Source organism: Callithrix jacchus, chromosome 8 (assembly GCF_049354715.1).
Source record: "Callithrix jacchus isolate 240 chromosome 8, calJac240_pri, whole genome shotgun sequence".
NCBI classification, from domain to species: Eukaryota; Metazoa; Chordata; class Mammalia; order Primates; family Cebidae; genus Callithrix; species Callithrix jacchus.
In genome coordinates, this window is record NC_133509.1 from 91,593,046 (window position 1) to 91,606,029 (window position 12,984).

The 12,984-nt window shown below is 38.8% G+C and overlaps 1 protein-coding gene across 6 annotated transcripts in view; it reads left to right on the forward strand.

The window, feature by feature from the left end:
* LOC100894837 (uncharacterized) overlaps positions 1-12,984 on the forward strand; it is a 140,377-nt gene that overhangs the window by 114,762 nt on the left and 12,631 nt on the right. The window lies entirely within an intron of this gene.

Sequence of the window (12,984 nt, forward strand, 5' to 3'; positions counted from 1 at the left end):
TCTCCTGCCTCAGCCTCCCAAGTAGCTGGGACTACAGGAATGCCACCACGCCCAGCTAATTTTGTATCTTTAATAGAGACAAGGTTTCACCATGTTGGCCAGACTGGTCTCAAACTCCTGACCTCAGGTGATCCACCTACCTCTGCCTCCCAATGTGCTGGGATTACAGGTGTGAGTCACCTCTGGAAGGTACCTTTATTTTAAGTACTTTATATATGTTTCCTAAGGCTGTACCTCCATACTGACATCTTGTTTGTATTCTGCTATCTGCAGCTAATATCTGTTAACAAAGCCTGGCTGGCCTCACCACCGTTGATACGGCTGAGAAGAAGGCCTGGTATGTTTTGCCTCCTGACAGGTTCATCAGAGGCAGTTCAGACAATGAGCAAAGGAAAATATCCAATCCTTCCATTAAAAATACCGGTTAGGGAGTAACCATGTAAAAGTAATTTTTGAGTCATGACAGGCAGAGAAAAGTAGTTAATTTTACTTTCAGGTAAATGTTAAGACAGTATTACTTTTTTTTTTTTTTTTTTTGAGACAGAGTTTCGCTGTTGTTACCCAGACTGGAGTGCAATGGCACGATCTCGGCTCACCGCAACCTCCGCCTCCTAGGTTCAAGCAATTCTCCTGCCTAAGCCTCCCGAGTAGCTGGGACTACAGGCATGTGCCACCATGCCCAGGTAATTTTTGTATTTTTAGTAGAGACGGGGTTTCACCATGTTGACCAGGATGGTCTTGATCTCTTGACCTCGTGATCCACCCGCCTCGGCCTCCCAAAGTGCTGGGATTATAGGCGTGAGCCACCGCGCCGGGCCAAGACAGCATTACTAAAAACATGTGCATTCATAATTCATTACAGTTATCAATGGTCAAAAAATTCAAACAACTAAGTATCTTAAATTTTCTCTTTAAGAATCAGAAAACCAGAAATATTTTCCCTGCAGTCTATATTATACCAGACTTTAGCCAAATTTTTTCATGCTTCTCACAGAAAATTCAATGCCAAATCCCATACTTTTGTCAATTGAAAATATTATAGTTCTATACCAGTGTGACAGAAGGCATTTATTCCTCAGAACAGCCATATTATGTAAAGAAAACATTAGTGAACTCTTGAGTTTTAAATGTTTAGATGGTAAAACTTTTTTATTAGACTACTCTTGCCTGAAGTTGAAATTAGTCTTTCACAGGCTAACTTACTAAAAAAACTCTTTCCAAGAAAGCAATGAAAAAATTTTATAGAAGAAAATTTAGAGCCCTAGTTTAACAACCTGTTTAATATTTTTTTCATTCATTAAAAGGGGCAAATCTATAACTTAAAAAAAAATAGTTCTGCTGGGCGCTGTGCCTCATGCCTGTAATTCCAGCACTTTGGGAGGCTGAGGCGGTGGATCACGAGGTCAGGAGCCCAGAACCAGCCTGGCCAATATGGTGAAACCTGTCTCTACTAAAAATACAAAAATTAGCCAGACATGGGGGCAGGCACCTGTAATCCCAGCCACTCAGGAGGCTAAGGCAGGAGAATTGCTTGAACACGGGCACAGAGGTTGCAGTGAGCCGAGATTGCACCACTGCACTCCAGTCTGGGAGACAGAATGAGACTACGTCTCAAAATGAAATGAAATGAAATAAAACAAAATAGTTCTATGTCAAAGATATCAGCTTTGCATTCCTCCCCTTTCTGACCTCAGTCTTCTTTCTTTTTCATCACAGACTGTACTCTCGTCTCCCCTACCTCCCCTCAATCTCCTTCTTGCTTTCCACAGTCATCTATTGAGTGAGAGCTTAGTATGTGACAGGTGGGACATCTGGGGATTCAGAGATTAATATGACCTGTTTACTGCCTTGGAACAGCCCCACTGTAGGTACAGGTGTGTCTGGTAGGTTTTTAAATTGTGTGTCCTCTCCAATCTACTGGTACTAAGTTCCTGGAGTACTGAATTGGTAAGAAAGAGTACCAAGATCTATTAGTGATTCCTACCTGTGGCCTGGCCTGTAGAAAGAATAGTTGACACACATGTCGTGCCTTTGCTAAACCTTAGTCCAAGACAGCCACAGCTTTTTCTAGCTCTGTTTTTTTTCCTAGCCAGTCTCTCAAGCTGCGAACTCTAAAGGATTCTTTATCATTCTAGAACACTTCACCTTATATTTCTACCAAGTGCCTAGCCAATCAGTCCCTAAATCATGCTCACCATTACCAATGGATTTCTCTCTCTGTCTTTTTTTTCTAGGCTACCAAGTCGTGATGGAGAAAAACATGAAACCATTGATTCAGTTCATTGCAAATTCATTCTGCCAAACCTTAGCTGGTTCTTGCTGCTGCTTGGTAGTCCTTGTATTCATCTCTTGGAGACTCACTGATTAGTTTTCTACACCCGAGGTCTAAAAGCTTTCTTCATGTTTTTGAAGCTAACGTTTGATCTCCCCTTCCCCTTGCACTCAGAAGATGATCTTGCTTTCTGCTTTACTGAGTCAAAGGTCATCTGCAAGCTCCTTCAACTTTCTACTCCTATCCTATTTTCTAGTTTCCTTCATTTCTTGCTTCCTCTGCTCTTTTGTTTCAAAAGAAGAAACACCCTCTTATTTCTAGGTTGAACACAACTTCTACAGAACTTCTTTTCTGTAAATTGTACTTTCTTTTTTATTTTTGAGACAGAGTCTCAAAACTTCCACCTCCTGGGTTCAAGCAATTCTCCTGCCTCAGCTCCTGAGAAGGTGGGATTACAGGCACCTGCCACCATGCACAGCTAATTTTTGTATTTTTAGTAGATATGGGGTTTCGCCATGTTCACCAGGCTGGTCTTGAACTCCTGATCTCAGGTGATCAGCCACCCTCCACCCACCTTGGCCTCCCAGAGTTCTGGGATTACAGACCTGAGCCACTGCACCTGGCCGAATTGTACCTTCTGTTTCTTAAAATCCTAAACTCCCTTGTAGTAGGTTCTTTAATTTGGAGAAAGTAATAAATAAAGCACAGGATTAAAAAGACAAATATGCATGTTTTCAGAACCCAGAATTGATTGTTAATATTATCATACACTGGCTTATCTTTTCTCTGATAAAAAAGTTACAAAGTTGAAGTTTTCTTTGACCTACATTTTTAGTTCTCTTGCCACATTTCCTCCCTCAAAGCAACCTTATATAATATCTGCATGTATTCTTTGAGGTCATTAAAGAATACATTTATGTACACATATACATAATAATATATGTGATTGTTTAGTGGGTAATTAAAAATTTTACATACTTAATATTCTCAGTCTGTTTTGTGATGTTTCTGTCTTCTATCCATGCTAGTATTTGTAGATCTGTTTGTTAGTTCCCTGAGGGCAGGGACTTCGTCTTGCTCTTTGCTGAATCCCCAGCCCCTAGAATAGCGTTTGGCATATAGTAAACATTCAATATATATTTATTTCTTCTTCTTCTTTTTTTTTTTGGAGACAGGGTATCACTTTGTCTCCCAGACTGGAATGCAGTGGCACCATCACTGCTCAGTGCAACCTCCTCCTCCCAGGCTCAAGTAATCCTCCCACCTCAACCTCCCAAGTGGCTGGGATTACAGGTGTGCACCACCTCACCTGGATAATTTTTTGTATTTTTTTTTTTTTTTTTTTTTTTGGTAGAGACAGGGTTTTACCATGTTGCCTAGACTGGTCTCCTTTGCTCAAGTGATCCTCCTGCCTCGGCCTCCCAAAGTGCTGGAACTATAGATGTGAGCCACAATACCAGCCAATATATACATATATATTTATATTTTACATATTTATGCTATATTATTTTATATTTATATTATATATTTACATATATATATTTCTTAAGTGAGTTAATATAGTTCATTTTTAACTGCTGTCTAGTAATCAACTGTATGAATATTCCATATATCACATTTTATTTATTCATTCTATTACCAGCAGACAATCTGTGCTTTCCCAGTTTCCATGCTTCTTATTACAAATGTTATGGAAAAGCTTTGTACAAGTCTCCTGTGCCTGTGCTTGAGTTGTATCAGAGTTGGAGTTGCCAGGTTGTCGCAAATAAGCTTTAAACTAGATTTAGCCAAATTGCTCTTCAAAGTTTCCTGGTTTTAAAACATGTTCAAGAATTTCTCTCCACATTTCTTTTTCCCTTTGAGTGTTGTATACTGTGAAGCAACAGTTTTATTCTTTTTTTCAGCATTTTAACTTTTCAAAATGATAATCTATGGCCTTAGGATCTCCTGCCTGATGATTGAAAGAACTAACTTTTGACTTTTAAGTTATATTAGCCAGCCTCCCCTTATAAAGATAATTAATGTAAATTACATATGTGTATTTGAGGAAACTATCACTTTGACCATAAAATTATTTAAACAAAATTTGACTACTATAATGTTACTTTTATGTAACTAACTGCAAACCATTCTGTTCTATTTATTACTACTTAAATATGTATCTTTGTACATAAACTTCAAGATCTTCAAAGGCTAGGTTGTGTCTTACTCAACTTCTTATGCCCATAGCACCTAGAACTTAATTAATAGCATATTTGTATGGAAAAATTGTAACAATTTATATTTATAATTTCTTTTAACCTCCTAATAAAAAGAATTCATTTTTTTTTTTAAAAAGTTAATTTCAGAAGATCATCCTAAGTGGATGCTCTGTACTTTAGCTGGTGGTCTTCAAACTGCCGCACGTGTAACCCTCAGAGGCATGGAAGACATTTCATGGAGTACCCAGGCATAAAGAGTTTTCAGGGAGCCAATTTGCAGTCGGTCTTCAACTTCCACGCCTTCCCTTTCATACATTTATTTTCTTTTTTCTTTTTCTAACTGTATGATTCCATTTGTAGAAAGTACAAAACTATGTAAAACTGAGGTGCTGGTTATATCTGTTTCCTGGCCTAGCTGCATTCAACTGTACAAAATTCATCAAGTCATATATTTGTTACATGAATGTGCATATTAAACTTCGATAATGAGTTTAAAATGTTTTGCTAGAAATCAGAACTGGAAAACTTTAAGTATTAGATATCTTTGTTTTATAAGCCATGGGGGAATCAGATACTCTTATACGTGACTAGTAGGAATTAAAAATGCTACAGCCTTTATGGAGGGGATTTGGCAAACTCATCAAAATTACACATTTGTTTGCCATTTGCCCCCTTGACCCAGCAATCCCAATTATGGAAGTGTATCCTAAAGCTATGCTTGCATATGGAACTGAGGTGTATTTAAGGTGATCCATTGCAGCATTATTTATAATGGCAGAACACTGGGAACAACCCATATATGCATCAGCAGCTACTTAAACTCTGGTAGATCCACACATTTAATATGATCGAACTGTTAAAAAGAAGGAAGAAGTTCTCTATGTGTTGATGTGGGAAAATCTTTTGGCTATATTGTTAAGGTAAAAAAATAAGGTACAGGGCCGGGCGCGGTGGCTCACGCCTATAATCCCAGCACTTTGGGAGGCCGAGGCAGGTGGATCACGAGGTCAAGAGATCGAGACCATCCTGGTCAACATGGTGAAACCCCGTCTCTACTAAAAATACAAAAAATTAGCTGGGCACGGTGGCGCGTGCCTGAAATCCCAGCTACTCAGGAGGCTGAGGCAGGAGAATTGCCTGAACCCAGGAGGCGGAGGTTGCGGTGAGCCGAGATCGCGCCATTGCACTCCAGCCTGGGTAACAAGAGCAAAACTCCACCTCAAAAAAAATAAAAAATAAAAAAAATAAGGTATAGAACAATGTATATAATGTGACTTTTTTATGAGAAATGTGAAAAACAATACTTCTTTTATTTTTACAAAGATAAATATTTTATTTTTATAAAGAAATCCTAGAAGGATAGCAAATATATATATATATATATATATATATATATATATATATATATATATATATATATATGTATGTATCTTTGAGTTGGCACCCGGATTTTTTTGACCTCTGCTTCCTGGATTCAAATGATTCTCCTGCCTCAGCCTCCTGAGTAGCCTGACCAGTGCACCACCACGCTCAGCTAATTTTTGTATTTTTAGTAGAGATGGGTTTTTGCCATGTCAGCCAGGCTGGTCTCAAACTCCTGACCTCAGGTGAGCCACCTGTCTTGGCTTCTCAAAGTGCCGGGATTACAGGCATGAGCTACTGCACCCGGCTGTGCTATCTCCTAAGAAGTTATGGACCAGGTGTGGTGGCTCATGCCTGTAATCCCAGCATTTTGGGAGACCGAGGAGGGTGGATCACCTGAGGTCAGGAGTTCAAGACCATCCTGACCAACATAGCAAAACCCTGTCTCTACTAAAAATACGAAAATTAGCTGGGTGTGGTGGCATGTACCTGTAATCCCATCTACTCAGGAGGCTGAGGCAGGAGAATCGCTTGAACCCGAAAGGCAGAGATTGCAGTGAGCCGAGATGGTGCCATTGTACTCCAGCTGGAACAACAAAAGTGAAACTCCATCCAAAAAAAAAAAAAAAAAAAGCTTTGAATTTCTTCATTGTGGCTTTAGCTTTAGCATGGCAACTTTAGCTCAGGTGTGATCCAAGGGCTTTATTCTAGAAGAGCCTTACCCAGTAAAGTAGCTGCTAACTACATGTGACTATTTCAATTTAATTTTAATTAAAATTATATTTAAAAATTCGTTTCATAGTCATATTAACCAAGTTTCAAGTAGTCAACAGAACAGTCACAGGTGACTAGTGGCTACTATACTGAAGAGTGTATATGATAAAACATTCCTGTCATTTCAGAAAATTCTATAGGGCGGAACTAATCTAGAAGTCATAAATATCTCTGAAAGAGACAACACAGCTCCGTGATTTGTGATGCTTCTGATGAACCTTGATGATGGTGTGATGCTGAAAGTTATAGTAATAAAAAACCAGTGCCATTTGTCTTTTATAATACGCCAGGCATCGTGCTAATCTCCTTTCAGAAACATCTCACATCTCCTCTCATCAACATTGTGCCATATGTATTATTTATTCTCACTTTACAACTGAGGAAACTGAAGATTCCCAGTGTCCAAGGTCACATAATTAGTATACACCAAAGCTGGGTTCAACACAAGTCTGTCTGACTCCAAAGCCCATGCTTTAAATTACTCTACCAAATACCCTCTCTTATTAGACATCAGAGATGACATGAATTATGGAAAATGAAGTTCTAGTTCTCCCACTTGTGACTGTCTTCAACTAAAACAGCCTGAGATGAGGTAACTCAAACCTCTGTTTTTGAATGTAAGGGAATATCTTTTTTTTTTTTTTGAGACGGAGTTTCGCTCTTGTTACCCAGGCTGGAGTGCAATGGCGCAATCTCTGCTCCCTGCAACCTCCGCCTCCTGGGTTCAGGCAATTCTCCTGCCTCAGCCTCCCGAGTAGCTGGGATTACAGGCACGCACCACCACGCCCAGCTAATTTTTTGTATTTTTAGTAGAGACAGGGTCTCACCATGTTGACCAAGATGGTCTCGATCTCTTGATCTCGTGATCCACCCGCCTCGGCCTCCCAAAGTGCTGGGATTACAGGCTTGAGCCACCGCGCCCGGCCTCAGCTTTTATTTAAAGAACATTGGGTACATTTGCAGGTTTGTTACACGAGTAAATTGCACGTCGCAGTGGTTTGGTATAAAATCATTTAGTCACCCAGATAGTGAGCATAGTACCTGATAGGCAGTTTTTTGATCCCCCCGTCTTCCCGTCTTCTTACCCTCTACCCCACATGAAGGCCCTGGTGTCTACTGTTCTCTTCTTTGCGTTCATATGTACTCAATGTTTAGCTCTGACTTATGTGTGAGAAAATATGGTGTTTGGTTTTTTGTTTCTGTGTCAATTCTCATAGAGCAATGGCCTCCAGCTTCATCCAGGTTGCTGCAAAGGATGTGATTTTTTAATGTCTGTATAGAATTCCATGGTGTCTATGTACCACGTTTAAAAAATCCACTGTTGATTGGCATCTAGTTTCTTTGTAATTGTGAATACTACTACAATGAATATATGGGTGCATGTCTTCTTATGGTAGAACAATTTATCTTCTTTTAGGTATATACCCAGTAATAAGATTGCTGGGTGGAATGATAGTTCTATTTTAAGTTCTTTGAGAAATCTCCAAACTGCTTTCCACAGTAGCTAACTAACTTACATTCCTACTAGCAGTATTTAAGTGTTTCTTTTTCTCCATGACATCACCTGCATCTGTTGTTTTTTAACTTTTTAACAATAGTTATTCTGGCTGGTGTTAGATGGCATCTCATTTCTCTAATGATTAGCGATGCTGAGCATTTTTTCATATGCTTGTTGGCCATGTTTATGTCTTCTTTTGAGATGTGTCTGTGCATGTCCATTGCCCATTTTTTAATGGGGTTGTCTGTTTGGTGCTTGTTGATTTGTTTAAATTCCTTACATATTCTGTATATTAGACCTTTGTCTGGCATATAGTTTGCAAATATTTTCTCCCATCCTGCAGATTGTCTGTTGATAGTTTCTTTTGCTGCGCAATAGCTCTTTAGTTTAATTAGGTCCCATTTGTCAATTTTTGTTTCTGTCTCAATTGCTTTTGGAGTCTTTGTAGTAAAATCTGTGTCAGGGCCTATGTCCAGAATGGTATTCCCTAGGTTTTCTTCTAGGGTTTTTATAGTTTTAGGTTTTATATTTAAGTCTTTAATCTGTCTTGAGTTGATTTTTATTATTTTAAAAAATTCTTCCAACTTTCATTATAAGTTCAAGGGTACGTGTGCAGGATATGCAGACATGGTACACAGGTAAACATGTACCATGGTGGTTTCCTGCACTGATCATCCTATCAGCTAGGTATTAAGCCCAGCATCCATTAGCTATTCTTCCTGATGCTCCCTTCCCCCTCACCCTGAAAGACCCCAGTGTGTGTTGTTCCCCTCCATGTGTCCATGTGTTCTCATTCAGCTCCCACTTATAAGTGAGAACATACAGTGTTTGGTTTTCTGTTACTGGGCTAGTTTGCTGAGGATAATGGCTTTCAGCTCCATCCATGTCCCTGCAAAGGACCTAACCTCATTCCTTTTAATGGCTGCATAGTATTCCATGGTGTATATGTACCACATTTTCTTTATCCAGTCTATCATTGATGGGAATTTGGGCTGATTCCATGTCTTTGCTATTGTGAATAGTGCTGCAATGAACATATGTGTGCATGTATCTTTGTAATAGAATGATTTTTATTCTTTTGGTTATATACCCAGTAATGGGATTGCTGGGTCAAATGGTATTTGGGTTTATTTTTGTATATGGTGAAAGAAAGGGGTCAAGTTTCAATCTTCTGCATATGGCAAGCCAGTTAACTCAGTGCTGTTTATGAATGGAGAGTCTTTCTCTATTGCTTGTTATTGCTGACTTTGTAAAGATCAGATGGTTGTAGACGTGTGGCTTTATTTCTGGGTTCTCTACTCTGTTTCATTGGTCGATGTGTCTGTATTTGTATCAGTACCAAGATGTTTTAGTTACTGTAGGCTTGCTGTATTGCTTGAAGTCAGGTAATGTGATGCCTCTGGCTTTGTGCTTTTTGCTTAAGATTGCTTTGGCTAGTCAGGCTCTTTTTTGGTTCCACATAAATTTTAGTATAGCTTTTTCTAATTCTGTAAAAATTGTTGGTAGTTTGATAGGAATAGCATTGAGTCTGTAAATTGGTTTGGGCAGTATGGTCATTTTGACAATATTGATTCTTCCTATCTACAACCATGGAATATTTTTCCATTTGTTTGTGTTGTCTCTGATTTCTTTCAGCAGTTTTTTTTTGTAATTCTCTTTGTAGAGATCTTTCAGCTTCCTTGTTGGCTGTATTTCTAGGTGTTTTATTCTTTTTGTGGCTATTGTGAGTGAGATTGCATCCTTGATTTGGCTCTCAGCTTGGACTTTACTGGTGTATAGATACACTACTGATTCATGGACATTAATTTTGTATCCTGAAACTTTGCTCAAGTTGTTTATTGGATCTGGGAGCCTTTGGGCAGAGACCATGGGATTTCCAGGTATAGAATTCTATCATCTGCAAAGAGAGATAGTTTGATTTCCTCTTTTCCTATTTGGATACCTTTTATTTCTCTCTCTTGCCTGATTTCTCTGGCTGTCTTTCTGACCTTTAAGAGATGGAGTTCTCTAAGATTCTATGTTCAAACCTCTTCATGTCTTACTGTAAACATTCCCTCTGGCATTCACATTCAAAGCTTCAATAATATCTCTAGCTCAGACTTGTTTTTGAGTCTTGAAAGAAGAGTCTTGCCTATCAGACAACTCCACTTGGATATCTCAAATGGATCTCAAGGTGAAAATGTTTCAGAATTACTACTCCCCAAACTCACTGCTTTTTCCATTTTTCTTATTACAATGAGTGATACCACCTTCCATCTACCCCAATGCCCAAGCAAAAATCCTGAGAGTTATTTGTAGATTTGTTTCTCTTTCCTTTCTACTCACATCTAATCAATTAATAGCTACTGTTGATTCTATTTCCTAAATATACCTTATGTCTTTCTCTTCTATTCTAGCCCTACTATCTCTGTTCATTAGAATGTTTCAGATTTTCAGCATCCCTTGCCTGGAATACTGCAGTAGCTTAGTGACTAAGTTTTCTGCTTCTAAGATGTTCTCTCCCAGTTTATTTTGTACACTTTCTAATCGAAGCTGATCATGTTACATAAAATTCCTCAATGACGCTCTATGGCCCATGCAATAAAAACTACATTCTGAAGCATGGCATAAAATGAATTTCTGTGATTTGTCTACAGATTCCTGATGGTACTGCATCTTCTCTTACTACTCTCATATTTTCTTTTCCAGCAGTAATAAACTACTAGCGGCTCCTTACGTAGGCCAAATTGTGCCACACCTCCATGTCTTGGCCTGTGATATTCTCACTGTCGGAGCAGCAGTTCTCTTCACTTCTCTTTGTTCTTATTCATTCTTCAAGTTCCATCTCAAAAGCTACCTTCTCTATGAAGTCTTCCCATGCTTCATCATAGAACCTTAATTCCCCTCTTCTATCTCCCCTCATATATTGCACGTTCCTCAATATAGAGATTAGCTAATTGTTCTTAAATTATTTAAATGAATGCTTTTTTCATGAAACCGTGAGATCCTTGAGGACAGGAACTATACTGGCCCAATGCCAGACATACAGCATGTTGACAAATGAGCAAGCATTCAATGTATGTTTGTTAAAGGTTGACTGTACTACAATATCAATCCTCCCATTAGTGCAAATGGCACCATAGCTATGCAGAATTACAAAACAAAACAAAAAACACTTGAAGAACATTAGCTGATGATTGTATGCAAATCCTTCAGTATCAGAAAATAGCATGTTTGTCTATCATTATGAGACCACCACCTAAAACTACACTGGAAAACAGCACAAGTCATTAATCTCCCATCTTTTGTAAGCAAGCTCTACGTACTAAATTATCTTTCCAGGGACGGATTTTTTTTCTTTACCATAAGTGATTATGCATTTATTTTGAAAACGTTGGTCAAGACTTTTACACTATTTATCTTACAAGAACTTCAGGCATTAATCTCAGCGCTATCCCCCACACCAGGGCATTTGATAACTACAAATAGCTATTTTAAAACTTCATATCAAAACATTTTTATAGTAGCAGGTCCCCTAAGGAAATATGCACTGAATTTCCTTTATTTATTTGAGGGCTCTATTTGGCTTAGGCTGACCCCAAAGCATAATGCCTTTATGCTATAAGCATGAGTTGCTGCATCTTATTGACTTTAATGTCATTGTCTCTAGTTTGTGAGCCGTCCTTCTTGATAACGCTAACGGTTAATGGATAAAGTTATTTGGGAAAGAGATTTCTTGCTACTCTGAGAAAATGTCAGAGTTGAAAAATCAGCTAGAAGTAAAGACAATAATACCCTAAGTCTAAAAATCTGGTCATTCTATCACACTGTTACTGCCTGCACTTACTGGTTCTTCGAGACTCTGAAATGGGAGTGAGAAAACTAAGCTGCCTTCTTAGCTCTCACGGGTGGTGTGAGGATTAGGGAGATAAGAGTCACACTGTAGTGCTCACCAGGAAACAGATTGGAGTTTCTCTCCTTCAATAGCTAACGCAGAATGTTTTGGTAAAACCAGTGAATTTGTTACCAGACAGCTCAAACTTTGTCCTCTGATGCATCTTGGAGGCCACAGAGGAGTAGGGGTAGCTCTCCCCAAAGCAGACCTAAATCATGGTCATGAGTTTTGCGCTTGTTTTCATGATATTGATGAAGAAAAATTAACTTTTTTTCTCAAACTAAATGAATCCGCCTATTGGGACCCATTGAAAGAGGAAGAGTGAAAAACGAGAGAGAAGAGAGAGAAGAAAAAAAGAGTAAAGGGTATTTGATGGAGGGAAGAAAGAATGAGAGGGGGTAGAGGAAAAAAATAGAAAGAGGAAAAGGGCAGAGAAAGAAAGAAGAAAAAGTGCATGCGTGTGTGTGTGTGTGTGTGTATGTGCGTGTGTGTGTGTGTGCACGCGTGCAGCGTCATTCTGAAAGATGAATGGAGGAAGAGGAAAAAGAGAAAGATAATAGGAAATATCGAGTAGATTCTCTAGCAGCTCTCACCTGCTCAAAATTAGTGGAAACAAATGACAGTCTTCTCCCTAAAGTTCTCTCAAGTCATTTCCCCTTGAACACGAGATAAAATGTCAACATTCTACTAGGAAATTTAATACTTAAGACTGTCTATATTGTCACTTGCCTTCCACTTATTCATAAGGATTTCACAGTTTTAGAATAAAAATAATTTTATTTAAAAGTGCTGACTCTGTTAGACCATAACATGCTTCCTCTGAGCAGAACAAATACCAAAGCAAAGCTCGTTTTTATTTTCAGAGTATGATGCCATTTTCAGAAGGGGTGGAGAAAGTCCATGCTGTTCTTTTCTCTGACTAATATGAATGAGTGATCCTACCCAGCTGAATAGGTGGGCTTCACAGACTGAGGCTGACCAAGACTGTAGATTCAGCATTTAG